The sequence below is a fragment of the Paramisgurnus dabryanus genome, chromosome 17 (assembly GCF_030506205.2).
Source record: "Paramisgurnus dabryanus chromosome 17, PD_genome_1.1, whole genome shotgun sequence".
Lineage (NCBI taxonomy): Eukaryota > Metazoa > Chordata > Actinopteri > Cypriniformes > Cobitidae > Paramisgurnus > Paramisgurnus dabryanus.
In genome coordinates this window covers 17,751,338-17,758,593 of record NC_133353.1, presented here as the reverse complement: position 1 = coordinate 17,758,593, position 7,256 = coordinate 17,751,338, and the positions used below count along the sequence as shown (strand labels likewise).

Here is a 7,256-nt window from a genome sequence, read left to right as displayed (position 1 = left end):
TTTTTTAACACAATGTTGGTATACCTTAGCCTACGTTATTTGGCAATAGACATGATCTTTTTCGAAACAGCCTTGTTAGCAACACACAACAAACCAAGAATATCCTTTTAATGGTAAATTTCATTTTCATTTAATTATTGTAGAATTATAGAGGCGAATAAATGCGATGGCGGTATAGTGCATATTTATGCATCTAACGTATGGGTGGAAAAGGTGTAAAACATGTTAACAAGGCACATATCAGCAGCTGACCATACTGATCTTTCCATATTAGTGGATTTTATTTGTAAAAAAAAAAAAGATATAATAAAAATAAAACATATAATGTTTTGAGAACTTCTTAGATCATTGTGTCGCGTTGGTCTTAAATTTCACTCATAATGGTCTTAAAAAGGTCTTAAAAAGTCTTAAATTTGACTTGGTGAAACCTGCAGCAACCCTGTATAAGGCACTCCGTCTACTACAGCACAGCAAATAAAGTCATAGTAACGTTTGTAGTACTAGCAGCGCTATTCAGATTTGAGGCATTTTTGCTAAAATGTTTGTGTATTATTTAATAGAGATTATAATTTCCATAAATTTTTGTTGTTCTAAAATGTTTCTGTAAAACAATACGTGTCAGCTTGTTGTTATGTATAGTCTGACCGACTAGAGGTAATGTTAACTTTGAGGACAGAAAGGTCATTTCTCGTCTAGTTTTTTATGCTATGACAAAAACATGGTACTTGAAATCAATCTAAATACCTTTCACTTGTTCAGTATTGTGTTTTTGTTGCTATATCAACGATTAACTTAATATAGGCAGATGGCCATTGCTTTTCTGAACAGCAGTTGGAAGTATTCTGAGGTAATTAAAATTTTAGGAAAAATATGAGGATGATTATCGATGATTATATAATTGAGTTCAATAACATAGTAATTTTGGTTGTTTCATTTCATTATGAGTGTTTGTTTGATGTTTAAATGATCAACATAATATTATGGTTAATTGTTCTGTCCCGTTTGCAGTGTTTCCCCTACCATTATATAAGGGGGGCGCCCCGCCCTCCTTACGGCTCCACCCGCCCCCCTTGAAGGTCAAGTAAATTTGATTTGATTTTCTATGAAGTGCCAGAGAACAATTTGTTATTTTATTAAACAAACTAAACAGCCCTCAAGTAATATGTTATTTATCTTATTTCCACGATGGCATGATTCTGTCAGTGTTTGCGCGTTTACTTACAATTATCCAATTGAGTGCGCACATTTATATTTTACTGTTGGGCTTAATTTACTGCGCATGCTCTCTCTCTGTGCAGCACGCGCCTCTCTCTCCCATAACTGGTGACGGTGTTTTGAAAGTCCGCCTCCGAATACTTTATTTTTCTGCGTAAACATCAACAGTCACGGATGTTACTGACAGAGAAGACGACTGCTCGAGTTTATCATGACTTTCCCACACACACGCGCGCATTATCTCCCTCTCTCTCATGCTATACATGCCCGCCCCACGCACGTGTTTTGTAGTAACTCTGTGTAACAGTAACATTGTATGCTGTCATATTTCTGAATTTGCGAATGACGCGAATCGGGCGGCACAATTGCCGCGAAAACACGCGCTTTTCCCTTTAAACACGTCTTCGCGCAAGTTAAAAAATATGCAGCTCAAGCGAAAAAACTCAGAGCAGCTTCAAGAACGAGCACGCAGGATCTTTTGACATTGTAGAGGAGAGAGAGACCGAGAGAGAGAGAGAGAGAGAGAGAGAGAGAGAGAGAGAGAGAGAGAGGTAAGAATAGTGCCCACGTTGAGAGAACTTAATAGAAGACTAAAGTATGTATGTCATTCATCTAATTACAGTATGTTAACTGGATAACACTGGATATAACTCATTGTATAGTTTAGTAAAATAATGTATTTTGATTACACAAATCAAACATATAGTGATTGTTTTCTAGCTGCTGACCAGCATAGGGAATCTCTATGGATAATTTCTAAGACATGTTGTTGATACAGTACTGTGTGTTGTACCTTTTCTTGATAATTAAGTCTTTTGGGGTAGCATCTTATGCCTAGAATTATTCAAGGAGCTTGATTCTTTTAACTTCCTTCAACGTTTGATCAATTGTGCATAATGACATGTGCAACAAATGGATATAGGGTGTCAAACTCATAGACTTGCATCATTTAAGACGCTCTTTTTAAAATATTTTGGGTCAACCTCTGACACAGATTTAAAGCTGAAACTTATCAAATCCTATCAGAAGTCCAGAATGTCATTGAAACACACCAGTGGCTTTGCTGTCATCAGGATTAAACATGTTACCCCTCGAAGTACCCCTCCCCACAGAGCTCCCACATAACAAATCACAATTTAACCCCTGTATATACATACCCAACCAATCCCCCCCCCCCCCAAAGATGAAAACCTAGGGGAAACACTGCGTTTGTTAGAAAAGCTTTTGCAAATATCTTGTCTGAGGTAAATTGTCATTTTAAACACATTTAGTGAGTGTGAATAATATGATTTTTGTCTCTATATATATTTATGATGCCCCCCGGCAGTTTTAGTTACTGTATAAAGTGTATTATTATGATCTGTATGATAGTTTGAGTGCTTATGTCACCGGGTGACTTAGGGCGGAACCGAAAATGGAGAGGAGAGGTTCCGCCCGGACAGAATTTTTAAACGCACCCTTCACTTCCTGGTCTCCCAGGCGACCCAAATTATGCAGAAACGAGCCACAGGTGCAGCACATTAAAGTAGCAGCTCTGATTGGAGGAAGAGATGAGGATGGGCCACATAAATGGAGCTGTAGCAGCACACAGGAGGAGAGTTGTTTCGGGCATGAGCTCCTTTTTATTGCCTAGGGCAGACTGAACCACACGCCCCGTCCTTGGAAGAGCCGGAGGGCGCCGTTGATCCAAAAGAGCGCTTATAGCGAGAGGAAAGAGTGCGGCAGCCAGGAAAGGCGAAAAGGACGGGGCTGTGAGTTAAAGGAGCACTGCACCGGAGGTTTCTTTTTGAAACGTTGATCCGTTGAGTTCCCTTTGGGTGTGTGTAAGCACTGTGTTGTGCCCGCTGGTACGTTATGTTTTGTGGCTGTTAAACTCTCTCTCTCTCTCTCGCAGGCTGAACAGTAAATGTTGAGGACATTACAAACCTTAAAGGTGACAAGGAGAACGAATGCATGACAGATTGAGACGAAGTGAAAGGGGATATTTAAATCAACAAACGCTGTGAGTACCAGAGCAAATGCAAGTGAGTGTTAGACTGACCTGGTGTATGCTAGAACTCTCTTCAGGAGAAAAAGAGCGGCCCTACCCCTATTAGAGCGTGGTGGGTGAGCCAAGTGGAGGTTTTCTTTTACTGAAGCAGACACAACGACGACATTATCAGCTGGGCCACATTATCCATCGCCGCTCTGACTAAAGTGAAGTAAAGAAAGACGGGAGTCCTTTTTGTGCACTGAGCGTGGTGGGTGAGTCCTTGGTGTTGTGAAAACCTTTACGTTTGACGTGGTGCTGTATATTGCTGTGGATTGCTGTGTCTTGTCTGATAGACCCCCGCTTTCACATACTTCGCCAAAGGAAGACCAAGAGGCTGTTGGCCCTAGCTAAATTTAATCCTGCATATGTTGTGAGCTTGTTTCAGAGTTTATAAGATTTGCACGGCGCCCCGAGACGATCCCGTCCCGCCTAGACATTGAGCGGGTGGTGTGAGCACCAACGAAGAGCTGGAGAAGCAGCAGCATCGTGAGTACGATTTGTGACAACTAACATTGTATACTGTGCGAGTTTATTATTGCAGAGAGCGAGGTGAAGGGATTTCCATTGTCCCGTGGCCTCTACAAAGGGGCGCCCCTGTCCAGAGTTCGAACGTCGACAGCAGCGAGGAGAGGGAAGCGCTCGGCCCGGTGAGACGTTGAGTATTCCCACCCCCCCTGCCACCGCACAGCCGTCGAGAGGGTTCGCCCCCGACGCCACGTAGGGACGACCTACCCCATCAGGCATTTCGCTAGGCGGATACCTGTGGAGGGAAGGACAGAGAAGTGTCCAAGTCGATACCTGTAGAGAGAAGAGGAGAGAGAGTGATTATTCTGAGGAGTAACAGAATGAGACCTGTACTTACGGTACGTTGAGTCCAGCCAAGAGGTGAGAGCCATTGTGAAGCAAACTAACTGTGCTTTGTGTCCAAGTCGATACCTGTGGAGAGAAGAGGAGAGAGAAAGATTATTCTGAGGAGTAACAGAACGAGACCTGTACTTACGGAGGACAAAGGAGCGCGCCACGGGTAGTCTAGACCAGGTTGGAGCCTGAGTCCTACGTTCCCCCCCCCTGGTCTTCAGTGTCCTGGACATCCCGTTGCCCCCTTGTCACCTGTCCATGGCCCACCTGGAGGGCAGAGATAGACATTAGTTTTAATTTCCCTTCCCCATTTCCCTACTACCTTTTAAATATTTAATAAAGATTGTTTTAATACTTACCTGTTTCTCGTGTTGTCTGGTCATTGGGTTGGCTTTGGGGACCTCCTCGAGGTGGAAGTTGAGAAGGGGCGTGGCTTAGCACAGTAGCGCCAGCCCCTTGGCCGTGACACTTACAATGGCAGCAAATTTAAAAACAAAACAAACAAGAGATGTGTGCAATCTGATTTATGTTATTGTATGTCAGATGTATGAAATGTACAGTGATTTAATGAACAGGTGTTTCATATCATAGTCATTTGCCATACTGTGGATTTTAAACACATCAAGGGCTGGAAATGACTGAATACATTTCTTGCATTTTTCCTTAGCTAATATTTCCCTCATATATGTTTCCTCTCTTCTTGTGTGTTATAACAGGTCATTGGCACTGCTGTGTAAGTATTTCACTGACAGACACCTCAAGACATTTTAGTGGGTGTAACTGGACATCATTTATGTTAATCTGTAATATTCAATTGTTATGTTTTATGTCTTTGCAAAACAGATCACAACATCATTTGCTGTAAGTTGTTTTTAACCAGCTGTTACAGACATTTTTATTATTTGACTTTAACCCTAAGTGTTTTTGATCTTAACCATACTGTCATATTAGTTTTATCGGAGAAAGGACATAGAGGTACTAAGCCATCTGTTTCTCTGTGCAGGGCATGTACATCTAGGATGCGATCTATCCAGATGAGATTCTCTCCAATGCCAGCAAACCGACAGTGGAAGAAACGAGCCAGCACTTCTCCCCTCACATTGCCTCAGGCTTCTGAGATACCCACTTATAACTGATTCTCCCCCCTTCATGAGACCGGATGCTATGTTGGGATCACCGGGGCCTCCATCGCCCGGCATGTACACGCTACATTAGGTGTAGGTAAGACGCACACTCACTGCTTCCCTGGTGCTTGTGTTCTCAATGTTTCTGTGCAGGTGCCTGGGATAATTAAGACAATTTGGGTTGTCGTGTTACATGCCAGGTGAACAACATCAGAGTGCGGCAGTCAGAGATCCTTAAGAAGGACTCCATATGTTTACTCGAGACAGTACGCCGTACATCTCTTACGACAAGGATATTTGTTTCAGGACCGCTTTCCCGATACTGACAATGACATTTAAGGTTCAATGGACATCTTGCTTTCAATGAATGGTTAATGTCTGTAGCCCTATCACACACACATTATGGAAAAAATACAGAGAACACATCCGGGAGTTCTTCGGGATTATTTGATTTTGGTTAGTTCACGCTGCCAATAGTTTTCTGGATTTGTTTGTGCTTTCACACACATGACATAAAGACATGACATATTTAAAGTCTTGCACTTGGTAGGTTTTTTTGTAGTATCTGTAGTTTGCTTATCCGTGATTTCTCTTTTGAGAAACCACACGTGTATTTTTTTTGTTTATGATAAGTTCATAAAGGAGTGCGTTACACCAGTGCTTCCCAATCCTGGTCCTCGAGCACCCCCTCCCAAAAAGTTTTAGATGTCTCCTTATTTAACTCATCAGCTTGTTAGGGAGACATGTTTACCATTTTGGAAGGAGGCTGATAAGTTGAATCGGGTGTTTTAAATACGTTTTTGGGAGGGGGTGCTCGAGGACCAGGATTGGGAAGCACTGCGTTACACGCAGTTTTGTTATGCTGGTGAATGTTCATAGCTGATAGTGACGAGCCCCCTGATTTCTTCTTCAGTCCAGTTTGCAGATATTTCTCATTGTGAATGTTAATCTGCATTTAAATCTGCCATGTCAAAGGGGAAAAGGCTATATTTTTGTCGTGATGACACAGTATTTATGTTGACTAATTATCGACGTTAAAATTGACACCGCCGATTCTATCGACCAAACGCAACAGCTCTAAGTCTAGCATACACATAATTGCATTCACTAACCTTTGCCTCAGGTTATAAATAACTTAATAATCACAACTACCCACTACCTAAAAAGCTATAAACAGCAGTCATGCTAATTTTCTCAATTTGCTTTTCTATTTCTACTAGCAATTATGTGAGCTGCAGTCTGGATCCTGCTTCTGTCAGATGACCTAACACAAATGGAAAGATGACATCAACCCTTGCAAGGACTTCAGACGATACCAGCACTGGACTACATACAGTGGTAATTAGTGCTGGGCGATAATTCGATAACGATAATTTTACCGATATAAACTTTTCCGATAAAACGATAAGGGAAGTTCGATAAGTGATCGATAATGTTTACGCACTGTGCGTAATGTTGCGCGAGCACTTCCGGATGCGGCACGCGCTCTTGGTTTACAATCACAGTGTCAGTTAGACTTGAAGGAGTGGAAGATGAGGCAAGTTATTCATTTATTAGTAGAGACCTATGATTTTCGCGATGCGGATAACGCGGACGGAATCACGAAATCCAAATGCGCGGAAACATTTTCTTGTGTGTAATGTTGGACGCGCAAACAGGGTTCGTCAAACACAGCAGACACAATAGGTGCAGTATACTGTACTTTCATTCAGCGTCCGCCTTGCGTCAGAGATGGGGACTCGAGTTTGAGACTCGGACTCGAGTGCGACTTAAGTCGCACACACAGTGACTTCAGACTCGACTTGAGACTCGACCCTCAAAGACTTCAGACTCGACTCGGACTCGAGCCGCGCGACTCGTGAACAATGTTTATTTTTAGGAAACGTCTGATGAGCTCGCTGTCATAGCTCCCTCCGTTACCTACAACCTGCCCACGACGTAACACGTGACGTATTTGCTCCGCGCGCGCGGCCGCGAACATACATGTCGACTGTACCTGCAGGCAGCTGCTGCTGTGGCATTCATCT

The 7,256-nt window shown here is 42.6% G+C and overlaps 1 long non-coding RNA gene across 1 annotated transcript; it reads left to right on the top strand.

The window, feature by feature from the left end:
- The first annotated feature begins 478 nt into the window (after nucleotides 1–478).
- On the top strand, nucleotides 479–5,563 carry LOC135778387 (uncharacterized). Its single transcript, XR_010544567.2, has 5 exons — nucleotides 479–847; nucleotides 4,822–4,838; nucleotides 4,949–4,966; nucleotides 5,109–5,326; nucleotides 5,430–5,563. It is a non-coding gene; the product is annotated as an uncharacterized lncRNA (long non-coding RNA).
- Nucleotides 5,564–7,256: the final 1,693 nt, after the last annotated feature.